General features: G+C 38.3%; 2 protein-coding genes across 7 annotated transcripts in view; both read right to left on the reverse strand.

Annotated features, from left to right (window-relative positions):
- The window catches only part of LOC125095495 (sodium channel protein type 1 subunit alpha), a 152912-nt gene extending 142753 nt beyond the window's left edge, over positions 1–10159 (reverse strand). For 4 of the 6 annotated variants that reach the window (XM_047721976.1, XM_047721975.1, XM_047721977.1 and 1 more), the window contains exon 1: positions 10028–10159. The gene's annotated coding sequence lies outside the window, so the exon portion shown is untranslated. Of the gene's footprint in view, positions 1–3975; positions 4000–9388; positions 9413–10027 lie in introns of those variants that run through there. The other 2 variants (XM_047721972.1, XM_047721973.1) reach the window with 2 other exon arrangements.
- Positions 1–16895, reverse strand: part of LOC125095498 (sodium channel protein type 3 subunit alpha) — a 1188574-nt gene that overhangs the window by 950556 nt on the left and 221123 nt on the right. The gene's annotated exons all lie outside the window — the stretch shown is intronic.

Raw genomic sequence — 16895 nt, forward strand, 5'->3', positions numbered from 1 at the left:
TAATACTTGGTTTTCTTCCTTTCCTCTCTGGTCACATCACCCTCCTCCATGCAAACTTCTGCCCTGCCTCCATCCCCTAATCTCTTTGAGAGCAAGTACTAGGTCTTATTTCTTATTTTATTCCCAAACACACCCCAGTGTTTCTAGTGGAATGAAGGTATTTGCCAAAGGTGAACAGATGACATCTGCTGAGTACTGATGAATCAAAATTCCAGAATGAAATTCCACTAAGATTTACAGACAGGATAAAATAACTTTTAAAATCTCATGAAACAGAACCTCAGTTGATGTAAATTTTTACCACTGCTTCACAGATATGCTTTTGATAATCCTTGAGGAATTGTGGCATTGAAACATTCTCAGAGATCATCTAGACAAGGGTTCTTATTTTGGATAGAAGGAATGATGTCAAGAGAAGTGATGTGACTTGTCCAAGGTCACCTAGCTTGTTTTATACCACAAAAGTCCATTCAAATTTTTTCCACTGTCTAACTATGAAGGAAATTAATATTGAGTGGGTGCCTCAGCATATAAGAAGCAAAATGGAAGCGAGTGGAGTATTTCTAGATACGCCACAATTGATTTTCACTCATGTTTTGACAGAGAGATGGATGTGATGGTGTGTGTGATTGCAGTTACTGTTTACGAAGGTGATGGACTAACCAACATTGGTTTTAGCAAAGGGTAAAGGAAGTGACTGTCCTTCAGTTTCACTTCTCATACTGATCTTAAATATTAACCACAAATGTTCAAGTTCAAGGGCATGAGCACCAAGTACTCAGAGTAACATTGACAGCTTTTAGGAATGCAGATCCAAAAAGAGGCCCAGGAAATATCCAGTAAGCAAATGATCTTGAAGTTCTATAATGTCTTTGAAAAGCTAAAATGTAATCTAAAAATATATTTTCTGTTTCTTCAGTCTAACTAGCTATATTTACATGGTTGTTAACTTTCTTATATTGACAAAATATTTACTATTTCACATGCCTGACCTTTATGCCTCTTTCTTTAAATACATAAAAGGTTCATAAAGTTTGACTCCTTAAACAAGATCAAAGTACATCACAATATTTAAAGCAATAATCATAAATATTTATGTTTAGATCTACTGCCAAGGTAGGATAAAGAAAGAAAAGAAATAGCAATATAAATAAAGGAAAGACATGAGCAACATAAAATAACTAAGTTACTGTGTTGGGTTCTATTCTGTGCTTACATGTGCTCATTCCCTTCTGGTAGATCAAGTACACACTATTCTTGGTTTTTGCCTGATCTAGTTCATACAGCAATTTCCCCCCTTCCCAAAGAAGAGTCAGCTACACCTAGTGCTGAGAAAAATATGGTCGATTGCTTATTGGGACCGCAATACCTGTTTGCTATCTAAATATGTTTTTAAATAAAACATTATCACTTCTCTATCTATTGAATTGGTTTAATTAGCTTTTATTTCATGAAGAAAACTTTCTTTACACTAAAATAGCTGATATTTATGAAGACAACTCTTTATTTACAAAATAAAACTGAACTTTGCCATAACTTAACATAATCAAACATGTAGTTCCTTTTTCCCTAAAGGATTTTAACCAACACCTTTTTCCTTTCATATTCAAAGACCAAGAGCCATTGTCTTTACCAAGAAAAGCTATCCATAATGCCTGCATATATCATTAGAATTATGATGCTGCTATATTTTTCTGGGAGATTAACATCTTTCCCATATCACTAAGCCGTCTCAACCTTCAGAAATCCATTCACAAACTCACCCAAATAATGTATGATTACATACTTTCTATCTTCCCATGGAAAAGCAAGAATTCCAAATAATGGGCTAAGGTCAGTCCAGGGCCCACTTCAGAGCTGCAAACTCTTCAGAAGAGACTGGTAAGTGACTGGGGGACAAGGTACATGGAGCCGGACGATCACCACATTTAACCTAATCTGCCTAAATTTCCTTGGAAAATTTGCAGCTTGTGAACAGAGTTGCTAGTTATAGGATGGCCCTTATTCACCCTGGATTGCTGAGCAATGGGTTATTTGAGCCACACCTGGATCACTTGGGGCTCAGCTGTGGACAGACACTGGGCAGTGGCACCCCCCAGGCTACCCACAGTCTCCTGTACCTGCTCGTCTATAGTCAGATAAGAGACAGACTTGTCTACTTGCTAGGGGTTGCTGCAATGAAAGAACCACTTTGTCTCAGGATTTTCCAAGACCCTTGAAAAATAAGGAAGCACAGAGCCTGATACACTTTTTTTTTCATGTTCTACACAGTCTCTTTGAAAGTCTTTCACATCCTGGTTGTTATCATTACATCAAAGTAACCTGTTCCACCTCTCTGTGGGGAATAGCAGGTTGAAGAGGCAGGAAAGGGCTCCTTCTGGGTCTCTACCTCTTTAACATATATGGGATGTGATATTTACACTGCTCCCCCACCCCCTTACTCTTTCTGCAACTAAGCAAACACAGAATGTGAATCTTCTCATAACTTCAGCAGTGGTGAAACTCAGAGCTCATTTGCCCTACTTCACATGGTAGTTGCTGTCCCAGAGGACAGCACTCCCTTTATCCACATCTTCATCAGCCCAGAGTCTCCTCTCTAGGGCATCACAAGAGAGTTACCTTTCCATGAAACATCTATTGCTTTAAAATTCTGTAGCTCTGATTTAGACAAGATCCTGGCAGGAAATAGATGTTACACTCAGAAGCCATTCTGCGAAAATAATTTAATGGAGAAACATTTTACTATGTAGCTTAGATGGTTGACAAAGCACTCAGGAACTAGTGATGGAGAGACTCTGTGCCACCCCTGGGTCTTAATGGATAAGAGAAGGAAACAGTGGCACCAGATTCTACAGAGAGCAGAAGTCTTGGAAAACCCAAGCAGGAGGTTTACCAGAGACAAATGCCCTCACTTAGGCTAGAAGGTGGGGTGTGGTGGGAAAGATTCTCTGGTTCCTACTCCTGACTGCCTTGGACTCAACCCAAAAGAACCCAGAAGACAAGGGTTTCCAGATTGTGTCTAACTATGGAGAGCAGCTGTTGGGGCTGCAGGTCTATTCCCTGACCCACCCATTTAGACAAGGTGGATGGATGTGTGTGTGGGGGCGGGGGGAGTGGGTGGCTTATTGCCAGGAGGACACATTTAGCGAATCTGAAGACCAAAACATTTCTTTCAGATGTCCTGATTGTGCTGACTGATACACAGTTTTCTCTGATGTTTTCACTAGAAACTGTACTTTTGAAACCAAAACACTCTTACTATTACTGCCATGTTCCTTTCTCCCAAATTAAATCATCACAATGTTATCTTTAGGAAGTTTCATATAGAAAATTGATACCTGTTCTATTTTTCTTTGCTTCCCAAAATGAAAGAATCCCAACAGAACATTGATAATTCTTTTAAACATCCTATTTCACTGTTTCACTTCTTGGACATAAAAAATAAAATAATGTCACTTTATCAGAGAACTATAATTTCATTTATAAAACCCAAAAAGGATTAATTTTTCATAAATCAGCTGATTTAACAAATTCCAGATTATGAGACCTATGCAACTAATGATGTATTTTAGGATAAATAATTAAAACAGCAACATTAAAAGTCACTTATTTTTCCTTAATTATCAATGGATACATGAAACAGGTCTAGCAAATCTAATCATCTTGGAATTGGTTGCTATATAGCTGACCACATTCCAGAGTTAATCCATTTACACAGAATATTGGAATTAGAAAAATACCTGAGGCATTACTTAATTTAGGCTCTCAGTTGTCAAAGATGTTTCCCTAACTTGGTAGAAATGTGTTTGTCTTTATCTTTAGGTCCAAATTGTTTTTCAAGATAAATTAAATCAGCATAATTCTAAATTTTTTTCTAGTGATACATACTTTTCCTCTTAATAGTTGTTCCTTCTATTCTGAAAAAAAAAATTCCACATTTCCTAGGCTTTTCAAATCTCTCAAAGGATTATTTACCTTGATAATATAATCTTTTAAGAACAGGGGCTGACAGGGACAACTGGATGGCTCAGACATTAACCATCTGCCTTCAGCTCAGGTCATGATCCCAGGGTCCTGGGATCGGGCTCCCTGCTCAGCGGGAAGCCTGCTTCTCCCTCTTCCAATCCCCCTACTTGTGTTGCCTCTCTCCCTGTGTCTCTCTGTCAAATAAATAAAATCTTTAAAATAATAATAATAACAATAAAGAACAGCAGCTGACCAAAAAAAAAAAAAAAAAAAAAAAAAAAGAGTAAAAATGCTGGACACATGGTTGGCTAGTTATCTTAGGATACTGCATTTTTAAAAGTATCTTTAGGGGCGGCATAAGCATAGGTAACTGTCCATTCATGGCTAGCCTCATCCTGTCTCTTCACCAGATCTTGACTCATCAGTGCTTTGAACATCAGTCATTGAATCCAGTAGCTTTGAGTCCCAGAGCCTGCACTAATACCAATGTCCAGTTGCTCAAAAGAGATGGAGAGGACTCCTTGAGACAGCCTGATATATTTAGAAGCAGATGATGCCAAATATAATTATAAACTATTATATTCTGAACACTTTCAGTATGTGAAAGAGACTACTTGATATACATTATCTCTTCTAAATTCTGGACAGGAGATAGGATGATTCTCGCTTGAGAGCTGAAGAAACAGATTTTCAGAGAGGTTTAATAAATTGCCTGTCATCACAAAGCTAACCAGTCGTAGAGAAAGGGATGGACTGACAACTTGCACCCCTAACTGTCCTGAATTAGGATGTAGGTTGAGCACCTCGGATATCAACAGAAGACTGTAATATTGAGCTGAGTCACAGCTTTCAAAAAAAAAAAAGGTGGAATTTACATATACTATCAAGTCATTTGGAATTTACTGTATTTAATATGTGTTTAAATTATCTTCTATTATTGAATACTTTTTTTCTGAATATTCTAAAATAGAATATGTATGGTGGGTGACAGGTGGCATCTACACTTAGGGTGGGAAGCATTTAGTAATGAACAGAATTGTCAAATCAATATGCTACACCCCTGAAACTAGTATAATATAGTGTGCCAACTTCACTAGTAACAAAATGGAATAGAAGATCTTTCAAGTTTTGACTTGCTGGGTATTTACTTTAAACTCAAATAGAATTGGAAGTGACTGTGTGACTCTGGTGTTGGGAAACCAGTATTTTAACACAAGACTTTCTACTTGATGTTGGAAATAACTTCACTTTGTAAGTCTGAGAAAGTCTCTGTATCAAACCAAAAGGTTTTTTTCTTAAGATAAATAAAGAAAGTAGCATGAATGATTGAGTTGCAAAGAGCTCCAAGTGTATGGCAGCCTTAAATGAACCTACCCTTCTGCCTTTGGGAATTTGATCTTTAATTTCGATTTTCCACACTGGATCTCATTTGCAAGTTGCTACTTAATTGACTGGGGTGAATAATGTTATGAAAAGCACAAAATATAAAGGAACAAGGTAGCAATGATCATTATTCAACACCCGTTCAACAAGTATTTACTGAGGCTCAGTATATGCTCAGTGCGGAGCCACAGTGCTGGGTGCAGCAGTGAGAAGAGATGGCCTCGGGGCAGATGGCCTGGTCAGTGCAGAAACTGCTAAAACCCAAGTTTTGGTTAGATTGAATTCAGTGGCATCTCTTAAGAAGGGGAACAATCCCATCCTCTTGGAGATTTTGAGAGCATTAAGTGACATAATACACATTATGGTAGCATAAATGCTGTGTTGAAATCATTCTGTCAGTACTTAGTAATACATATAAAGAACAATTAACTAAACCTATTATATACAAATAAGTCAGGTAAAATGTATGAATCCTAGCAAATAGCAAAGAATTGGTAGCACACATCCACCCTTATACTTCCTGAATGACTTTAGAGCAGAGAAAGACTCTTGAAATAAGTCTTTATCAAAAAACACTTTGAAATTATACTCACCAATGTGTTCAAACTACATACACTATTGAGTCTTGCCTTATGGGATAGTGGGAAGAGAAGAAGATTTGGCATCTGAAGATCTTCAGTTTCATTTTCTTATCTATAAAATGATAGCAGGAGTGGGACCTATCTATAGGGTTGCTATGGCTCTCAGAAAGGATCATGTCCATAAAATAACTTGGAAATACAGATATAATCATTCAAATATAAGCCATTATTTTTGATTAATCAAGATATAGCTGTCTGATGCATTTTTTATATCCACGTTTTAGATTAAGTCCCTTAATTCACAAATATCTTAGGATACAATTTGAGTTTGTAGTACATTGTCCTAAAAAGAATTTCTAACACTTGGGAAAAAATATGCGTGTGTGCATGTGTGTGAGAGTGGTGTGTGGCTTATCTACTTCTACCATGCATATCAGTTCCAGAAAATGTTTGGACTGAACTGCTAAATTGTTTGAGGCAACAAGCCTTGGGAAATATCATTAAAATTCTGAGATGCTACCATGCAAATGTGTAATCTTAAGGGCCAAGAGTTCTTATTCAGTATGATTCCAAAGACATGTAAATGAACTTAAAGTAGATACCCGTTCCAGTCCCAAGACTTTATGATTTTATGATTATATAATATAACCCCAAAAGCCTTCCATGAAGGGAAGATGGTTCTAAACTGGAGACCCTTGATCTTCTAAGCTCTTTGACAGATCTGGGCATTTACATCTGGATATAAAAGTCATGGAAAGTTGGTCTGCTGTATACACTAGAGGGGGAATTTGGAGCTCCCAGAACACTTTGCAAGAACAGGGTGAGGAGCAGAGATGGGAGAGAGAGGAAGAATGAAGGGAAGAACTCAAAACTTAGTGAAATCTATCAACCCCAAAGATGATTGGTGTAGGAAAATCTCTGGTAGAAACTCATGACAGATAGAATCTAGGTTACTTTTTTTTTTTTTTTTAAGATTTTTTATTTATTTATTTGACAGAGAGAGATCACAAGTAGACAGAGAGGCAGGCAGAGAGAGAGAGAGAGAGAGGGAAGCAGGCTCCCTGCTGAGCAGAGAGCCCGATGTGGGACTCGATCCCAGGACCCTGAGATCATGACCTGAGCCGAAGGCAGCAGCTTAACCCACTGAGCCACCCAGGCACCCCAGAATCTAGGTTACTTTTTAAGAGTGATGAGGTAGCATACACGGAACCAGGACTCCAGATACAGAGGATGTTACAAGATTTTAAGTCCCTGAAATGCTGAAGAAGGGTTTTGGACTTTCACAGACTGTGGAACTGGTATTTGAACAAATTACACCTAGACTTTCAAGGGGGCAAAGAGGCCTCAGCTTATTCGCGACTTTCACAAAAGAGACATACATCTATCTATTTTATGAAGTTTGAAACTGCCTGCTTCCAAAAGAAGAAACAATACATTTGTTGGACTGTTTCGTATACTATAGCTTTACAAAGGGGAGTTAACCTAGACCAGCACATCTCAGATTTGAAGATGTGGGGAAAGGATGGGGTGGGAATGAGGAGGTGGGAGGGGCGAGCTTGCCCTCAGGAGAGATGTGTTCATGTCTAGAAATATTGGGGTTGTCACAATTGAGGGTTGCTAGTGGCACCTTGAGGGTAGAGGGCAAGGATGTTGCTCATTGTATGATGTACAGAACAGACCCCATAATGGAGACTATCTGACCGCCAACGTGAATTGTGCTGAGCTGAGAAACCCTGACATAGGCCAACCTATCATTTCACAAATGAGAAACTGAACATCAGAGAAGGTCAGTGACAGGTGCCAAGTCACACAGTGAGCAAGAAGTCCTTGCCTCCTCAAGAGCTGGAAGGGATAGGTCCTTCATCGTTTCCCACCATACCACATGACTTCTAAAAGCTAAAAATGGAACTGCTGAAACACAAAGCTTCTTATGGACAAATTTAGGCTGAAGATGTACTAAACACTAGCATAAGTCCTTAAAACATAGTACTGCTTACATTGAGAAATCTGGTACACCAGAAAAATAGAGAATTCAGTTACATAACATACATTTGACTGTATGTAGTGAAAACTATTTTCATGATATTTAACCCAAGTCCTACCCAGGCTAGTGGTTCTCAGACTTTAGCATGCTTCACAGCCACCTGCTGGACTTGTTAAAAGACAAGTTGCCCCCCTCAGCCCCTGAGAATCTGCATTCCTAACAAGCTTTCAGCTGCTGCTCCTGGTACTCAGGAGACCATGCTTTGAGAACCACTGGCCTAGCATTTGGTAGCTACTCAATTAATGTTGGCTCAATATCATAAGCATTTAACAATATAATCTCACCAAAAAATGTAATCTCCTTTTGGCGTAGATTAATTACTAATGCTACTTCACACTGAGAAGAAAATCATCTAGAGACGGCAGAACCAAAACTAACTTTAGCCTCATTTAACTCATATCTTTTACTTTAGAAATGAACAAGTGAATATAACCATTTAAGTTCCATTAACAGAGAAAAGAATCCCTATTAAAAACAGATTTTGAAACAAAAATCATGGATAGACATCTGAGCACTGACAGTGTTATCGTAAAGCTCTATGAACTAAAGATTGTAAGTATGACTAAGTATGTAAGCATTGTTTTTCACATTCTGTGTGTGAGGATTATTCTGGATGCCAAACTGAGTAAAGCCTGGTCTGATTGGGGCTCGTATGCCAAGCTAGGTCTATGGGGGAAATGCCTATTGACATTAGTAATATAAAAATCAGGCCCTGAGGGACCATAACTGTCTCTTCAAGTTATTTGGGAAAACACGTACATGTTTAATCAATTAAATATAGCATAAAATGATAAGCAATATATCCCCGACATAAATAATCAATGTACTACTGTTAATCATTATTAACAGAGTGAAAGGTACCCAGAAGGAAATTTATTTTGGCAACATTCATTTGCGTTCCTTTAATTTAATAAAAAATAATGTAAGAAATTGCAGATTCTTAAAAACTACCTGTTTGCCTAGTGATTGAGTGTGCTATCATTGATTGCCCCGTGCCGGTCCTCATTTATGGACACTGAATATTCAGCCTCCCATTTACCTCTTTAACATCACGAGACACTTTACACAGCCTTTATTTTCCTAACTCATGATATCCTGTCCGAAGCACTGAACTTCTCCTGCCAAGGGCACCCAGGAAGCCGAACCCTCTCAAATGTGCTGCTCCTGTCTTGAACTTTTTAAATACCCACCCATCTTTTAAATTAGGTGCCATCTGTTGTATCAGGATCTCTGGTTAAGTCTTATTAAAATTCCTTGCCAGTATCACACCGCTGCTGCAGTCTTACCCTGCTACTTCTCCAGGCTTTTCTGCAGTGTTCTGTAAGAGCCCGCTATCCTAACGAATTCCCGGACCAGAGCCAGGGGTGAGAGTCTAAAACAGACTCAGTGCTATGCTGTTTCTAATTTTACTCACAGAGTGAATAACTGTTCATGTCCAATCTGGGATCATGCCTCCACGTCCCCTGAACACAGCACAGTCTGAACCAGAGCAGTTAGCCCGGCATCAGCAGGACCAGCTCATATCAAATGGCGCTTTTACTGCAGGATTCACCTTGGAACAAAGTAGGCAGGATTTATTATCTGTTGAAGTCACATCACTGCCAGGTTATGACGCTTTCACTCTCATATTGTCACAAACAATCACCACAGAATACAAACGTGGGAAAACATCAAGCTTATTTACAAGGAAAGCAAATTTGCCATCAGACAAGGGCAATAGAACAGCCAAGGACTGCAGTAAATCTCTGAGAGCTAATAGTGCTTTCCAGCAACACCTCCCAGCAAATGGATTGTATTCAGAGTTTAAACAGCCACAGCAACATTCATTCCTCGATGGCTAGAGAAGGTGCTTGACAAGCAAATCCTAATTTATGATTCATTTACTCCCTGAGCGTCTTAAAACTAGGACTGCTACCAGACTTCCTATGCTTATTCAAGCATGCTGACAAAACTGGACTCCCTTAGTAATTTCTCTCGGCACCTCTCAGCATGGCTGACGGGCATCTGCCAAGACTCGAGCATACAAACCACTGAATCATGCAAAAATATTTACCCCCAAAAGATGTAGTAAAAGCTCAGCTTCCTCCAGCTTCCATAGTCCCTGAAGTGTTAATCTGAAGGAAGAGTTCCATGAGTTTTCACAGGCCAGCAGTGTGTCTCCTACACTTGACCTAGACAGCCTTACATAACGAAGCGTCGGGGCTGGGGAGCTCGCTGAATGTCATCACCAGCAAGAGGAAGAAGTATTGGCGGCAGCAGGCAGGCGGGCAGGCTGGGAGTTTGCATGGGAATCATGAAATCTTGTCTTTCTCTTTTGAAATGTTTTGGAAGGAGAGTTAAGAATAGCTCGGAAACTGGTCTTGTTGTTTTTGTGGGAAGAATGACCAGAAGCATAAAAGCTAAATTTTGCAGCAAGCGCAAGGCACCGCTCTCAGTGCTTGCAGTAAAACTAACAGAGTGAATGGCTGTCTGTAAAGTACTGAGCCATGACACCTAAGATGAAGGGAATGGTAAAGCAGAGTAATGACTCAAAGCTGCCACCGAGAGCTTCTGTCTACCTTTAACTCATTGTGGTGAGTAGAGGGGAATATGTGTCTGTGTAATAGAAATAATAGTTGGAGGTGTGAGCTGGTTTGCAGGATAACTAAGAGTGGTAAAGAGTGTTTATGTTCCTTCAACATCTTTTCGCAAGCAAGACAATGGCATTTGAAATCTTATCAAATTCAGAAGGGGGTGGGTTAAACTGGTTGTGCTTAATGAATTTCAGTTCAGCTATTTTCATGAAAGACATAAGCAAATCAGGTTAGCTTTCTATGGTGGTGGGCAGGTAACTGTCAGCTGTGTTCATTAATTACTGCCGTTGTTGATACTAAAACGATAGGAAGTTCAGCATTCAGATTTTGTATACAATGAATCTTTCTTTAGAGTTTGAAAGCAGTTTCTCAGAATGGGGCAAGAAGATCACTGTGCTTTTAGATAAGGTTTGTTATATTCACTCCTAGATATCTGTAGGATACTTTTAAACAGCAAATTAAAAACAGCATATTCTCCATCTAATTTTCATTCAAGTGTGTGCAATGCAAGTTTTGTTCTTAAAAGCTAGAAATAATAAAACCAGCCCTATATTCTGATCCTGAGTACAATGATATGACATTATTAATATAAAATGATATTATATTGTTTAATTATATATAAAATTGTGGTTTGATACGGGATATGGGCTAAGATGTATAATTCCCGAGGCAACAGAAATAGAGAAGCCATGCATGATTTAAAAATAATATTAATGTGCTGCTCTTAGCTGGGAAACTTATCTACTAATGCATCACACTGAGAATAGAGCAGGGAAATAAGAGAATTTTAGGACTATGGAACAACACAGTGATCTAATTCCACTACATCATTTAACCCCTATGGAAACTGAGGTCAAAAGAAGTTAAATGATGTGTTTAAGGTGACTCCGAAGAAGAGGTGAATGGAATGTGGTTTTTCTGATCCTCACTCATGTTTTGCCTACCATCCTGCAGTAAATAGTTGTCCTCTAGTACTGGTGTAAAGGCCTGATATTCAATGATTTTTTTTTTTAATCATAGAAATGACAGAAAACAAGAGTAGAGTAGCACAAAATATCTGCTCTTAGGAACAGTCTGAATTTAGAAAATCAATTTCGGCAGTGGATGGAATAAAAAATTTTACTCAAGCATTTCTCACAATCATAATGAACATATTGGCACAATATTTAATTAAAATTTTCAAATTATGAAATGGTGTTCTGAACATGTGGCAACAGACACTACGCTGGTAGCTTAGATCTTTTTATTTTGTTAATGTTGATTGTGGAGCTAGGCTTGTCCCTGACTTGGAGGGCTGATGTACATGAAATAAACAACCCACAGAAAGCAAAGAACTGGAAAACAGTGTTTTAAAAAAGATTTGGTCATATTACTTTCAAGTAAACTGAGCTCTTTGTCAGGTACTTTTTTGATCCTTGCCTCCCTGCCCCCAGCACTGTGCTTACTGGAAATCTCAGTAAATGTTTACTGCATAAATAAATGGAGGGATGAAACGCATTCAAGATGATCCATAAATGAGAGTTGCATATGATCTTCCTTAGTAGTCTTCCTTGGTGTCATTTTAAAGAGCACAGAAGAAGACTTATGAATATATCAGTTTGATAACTGCCAAAGTAAATGAGTGCTTCTGAGATACTTGTTTGGAAACTGTTCTTATTTAAAAAAAACAAAAAAACAAAAACAAAACAACAGCATTCTCCTTGCAGTCTAGTTGGATCAACTTGGTATAGGTTTGGCAGCTCCTAAGAGATAATCCAATTTTCACTAGATTAACCGAATAGAGGTTTTGTTTTTCTCAAGTGACGTTAAGTGACATTAAGGTAGGACTTCACAGTCCTGGCAAGATCCACAGTCTTCAGGAGTCTAAGCTAATTTTTCCTTCCTTTTAGCCATCTTTAGCACATGGCTGTTATCCTCTGATTTGTTGCCTTGTGGTATCAAAATGGCTGCCTCTCCTCCAGCAGCCTGAGTAGATTTCAGGCAGGAAGGTAGGAAGTGCAAAGGGCAAAACACAAGTTCCAGGTAAATCAGCTTTCTCCAAGAGCTTTCCTGATTACATACATTGAGACTTATTCTAATGGGTCACAACTGTGGGAAATGCCGCTCTTCCTAGTGAGGAGTCTTCGAATAATTGTCTTTTTAGCTGAGCTTATTGCATTTTCCAGTTGAGCTGGGTTCTGTTTTCAAGGCAAATGGGGTTGCTTCCCCAGTATCCATTCTCCCTTAGTATATACTTTTGGTAGTTCTGGTAAAATCCTAAAGCATTTGGCATGATCGTTTAGTCTAAGTTGATTTATCTTCCAAAAGAAGGAAAAATCTTCTCATTTTATATCCAGATCTTCTATGGAAAAAATTATCCTCCTTTTGCAATGGAACATTACTTGGGTAGCAGTGGATTTATAATTACACTGTTGTCAAATAGATGCAAAGAGAAAGCTGCAAACAAACTTTCCAGAATGAAAAAAGAAAATAATTCCATATGCCATTTACCCCATATCCACCCCAAAAATAAGGTTGTCTGAAGTAGTTTCTTTCTGAAAAGATTCTGACTATAGAAAAATGAATGGACACTGAATTAAAGCTCTAATCTTTGAAATTTCTGCAATTGCTAAGTAAAATGGCGTCTCACTAATTTAGAAGAGAGGCTTTCGCTTTGTTTTTTTTAGTTTCGCCTGTTGTCTTGCTGGAATTAGCTAGATGAAAAGCATGTGGCTCTTCCTGCTGGGCCATGGAAGGGCTATGCGACATATTCCAATTAGGTCACAAGAGTGTCTCTCTAAACAACAAGCTGTTCTTTATATTGGGACAAGGAATAATATGGACATCTTTAAAAGGACCTGGAATAGGATGGTTCCCCAGATCAAAAGTTTCCCTTGAAACATGTAGAAAATTCCTGGCCAGACTGGGTTAGAAACTCTCTGATTTTAGGAGGAAAAATGATGGCATTTTTAGTTTCTATCAAACTCAACTTTTATTGGAAGATAGTTGACTTTGAACCCAAGTCACAATCACCATGAAATAACCTATTTGGGGGAAAAAAATGGAATATTATGCTAGCTTCTACTATACTGCAAAGCCACATGGAACACGGTGCTCATTTCAGTCTCTTAACAGGAGTAAATAGAGGAAATTCTTTGCAGAAAAGAAGACTATATCCAGCCTGACTGAAGACAGCCAATTAAAGTATATTTAGTACCCAGAGGGTATGAGTTTTACAAGTCACAAACTCAAGGGAGAACAAAACTGGAAATTTCTCTTTCCCTATAAATTAATTTAATTTCTATTTTAATGTCCCACTTTTGCCTAATGGCAGAAAATTTAATTATTTCAAGGTGAGCTCAATTGCTTTAGTACTTTTTCAGTTATCTCGGGTTTAGCTCAGTAAAATGTAAGATTTTTGTCTTTGTCTTTTATATTGATTAGAATGACACTAGCTTCAGCAACAAATATACCCAAAAGTATTGGTGGCTTAACACAATTAGATGCATTTCTTACTCATGAAAAGTTCTATGTAGTTGTTCCTGGTTGGCAGGTGGCCTTCCATGTTTTCATGTATGGATGGATCTTGGATCCTTCTCTCTCATGGCTCCTCTATCCTCTAGGTACTCAGAGTCAGTCAACGGAGGGAAAAAGACTTCATGAAGAATTATATGCATCTCTTTAGCCCAGAAATGACACACACAGCTGGCTTGTATTTAAATGGTGAGGAATAGTCATGTGATCCCCTTACACACAATGGATGGCTAATAAATGTTCTCCCTAGCTGGGCAGCCACTTCTCAAAAAGGAGCATGTTATTGGGGTCACCAAGCTATCTCTGCCTACCTTTCATCTTGGCAGTTAATCACTTAAAAAATATATCATGATATATTCTGCCAATTATAATTGATTGGCAGAAATTGTCAAGAAATGATTTCTTGACATCAGAGAACTGAGGATTTAACCTGGAGAAAAAGAGATAGTGCTCCTTGTGTTAGTGATTGATTACATTTGGCCCCTGAAAATGGGATCACATTCTTTTTCTTCTACCCACAGAGATCAGAGAAACTGTAGTATAGATTTCCAAATCTTCCCATTGTAATACCTGGAGTTCAGGTCTAGGATTTTTACATTCTAAGTAAAATACCCCAAATTACAGCAGTCCCACATGCTTTGAGAAACATGGCTGGTCCACATGAACCTTGAAAGGTTGATTTCTGAACCAGAAGGATCTGATCCTAGCATCCAGTGAATGCTTGGCTGTCACTTGGGTATTTCAGGAAGGATGCAAGAAGGCACAGGGAAGAAGGGGTTGAGCCCATATTGAAAAACCAGAATGTTCAGAAATTCTCAGCAGACGTCCTCCTGGGTCTCATTGGCCAGAACTGTTCTATATGCACTTACAGGAACAAGAGAGAAGGCTGGGAAAGGTAGCTTTCAAGTTGGGCTTAATAAATGTTTCCAACAAAACTGGGGTTCTCTTAAGGAGGAAGAAGGGGAAAAAGGATAACAATGTCTGGCTCAACATTAATAGGTCAACTAATCTGCCGAGGTAATTATAAGCTTGTCTTCACTTCCCAGAGGGCTTAGTATCAGTGGTGTGTGTGTATGAGAGAGAGAGAGAGAAAGAGCAAAAGAGAGAGAGACTAGGTTTATTGGCGCTGTGGGGATGAGCATGAACCCCTAGGCAATTCAGAGACTACTTTCATTTAAATGGTTCTGTAACTTAGTAGCTAATGAACCAGGATGTCTATAGACTTATACTTTTGCCTTTCCATATTTTTTCAGTCTTGGATTCTCTTCTGAACTTGCTAGGACATATTCAAAGTAGGTGTTCTATTTAAACTGGGAAGAAGCACCCTTTTAAAAAAGCGTCTGTTCTCCTTCCCAGCTGCCTCTCTTCATTAAATACCACTCTCCAGAGTTTCTAAGTTTTTGAGTAAAAAGGAGAATCATCTAGGTCAAAGTAGGTGCGCGGATGGGAGGATGGGAAAAGACGGTGCCCGGGAAGAAGAAAGAACCAGGTGTTCAACATTTGCCCTTTTTGGTGTTTTTTTCTTTTCCAAGTTGCTTTCCCAAGTGGGATCTAAGAATGTGCAAGCCTTGGTGCATTATCCAATGCATTAGATTATCTCTAAGTTAACCCTAAATGGATGGCACAACTGCACTGTCTTTTCCTTATCAGGCCCCCCACATGCTATTTCTTAACAATCTCCACATAGTTAGGCATACTCGGGAATTCCCTTTTAGATCTATGAACAATTCTCAGACTAACTCAAAAGAAACGATTTACTTCCCCACCCACTTATTTTGGCCAGTGTTCCAATCTCATTGAGTTGCTTGCAGATATGAGAAAGCTTTATGTTATCTTTATGTTATCTTTTATCTTTAAGCTTTATGTTATATATGTTATCATATACCTCTATGAATTTGCTTAGACTGGTCTCTCCATTGGAGTCACTCATCTCTGCTCACCCCTACAACCCTGGCTTTGTGTTGCCACCTGCAGTCCTTTCCTGGATCAGTGAAACATAGTAGGTTTAAGGACCAGTTTTTTTAAAATAGCAGGTCCTTATCCCTTCACACCCACCCAGGCAGAAACTATTACTGCTTGTTGGGATGTGACCATGACTTAGAAAGATCTAGTGTGCTTATATTATATGTTGTTAAACATACTTGCTTTCATACTACCTTCCTCAAATAACTGGCTATTTAAAAACCAGGACTGTGTTTTATTCATCTTTGAATTTCTAGTACCTAAAGTGGAGGCTGCTTGGGACAGAGTATGCATTCAATAACAACTCCTTGTGATTAAAAATTGCGATTATTAATAACAAGGAAGATGAACCCATATACTTTAAGAAAGCAAAGCATGAACATGGACTTATGAAATAGAAAACACTAGGAATAATAACATATCCTATGAAAAGATGTTTCGTTTGTTAAGAGATCACCAAATTTTCCTTGAAAATGTCAATTAATTGTTGTCTTTACATTTAGTTTTTCCACCAAAAAAACCCTATTCTTAAAATAAGCATTATCTATACTTCAGAACTCTAATTGCAGGCAATGGCTTGACTTTTTTTGTTAATGATAATCTGGTTATTGTAACAGTTCTACTTTGTTCTCTACATATTTTATTAAATCCATATGTAGGAGATTAAAATACTTCCTTTTTTGAGAAGCTAGACTTGGTCATCTATTTCAAAAAATTACAGATATATTATCTATTATTAACAGAGTATAAATTAAATGTTTTTTTGCCATGCATGCTGTAGTCATCCAAAACTCTCACAGTTGATTTATCATTTTATTCTTACAATATGCTTGTCAGAGGTGTTAGATTTCACCAGCTCATCCTGCCTCTTCT

Source organism: Lutra lutra, chromosome 3 (genome assembly GCF_902655055.1).
Source record: "Lutra lutra chromosome 3, mLutLut1.2, whole genome shotgun sequence".
In the NCBI taxonomy this organism is placed as follows: domain Eukaryota; kingdom Metazoa; phylum Chordata; class Mammalia; order Carnivora; family Mustelidae; genus Lutra; species Lutra lutra.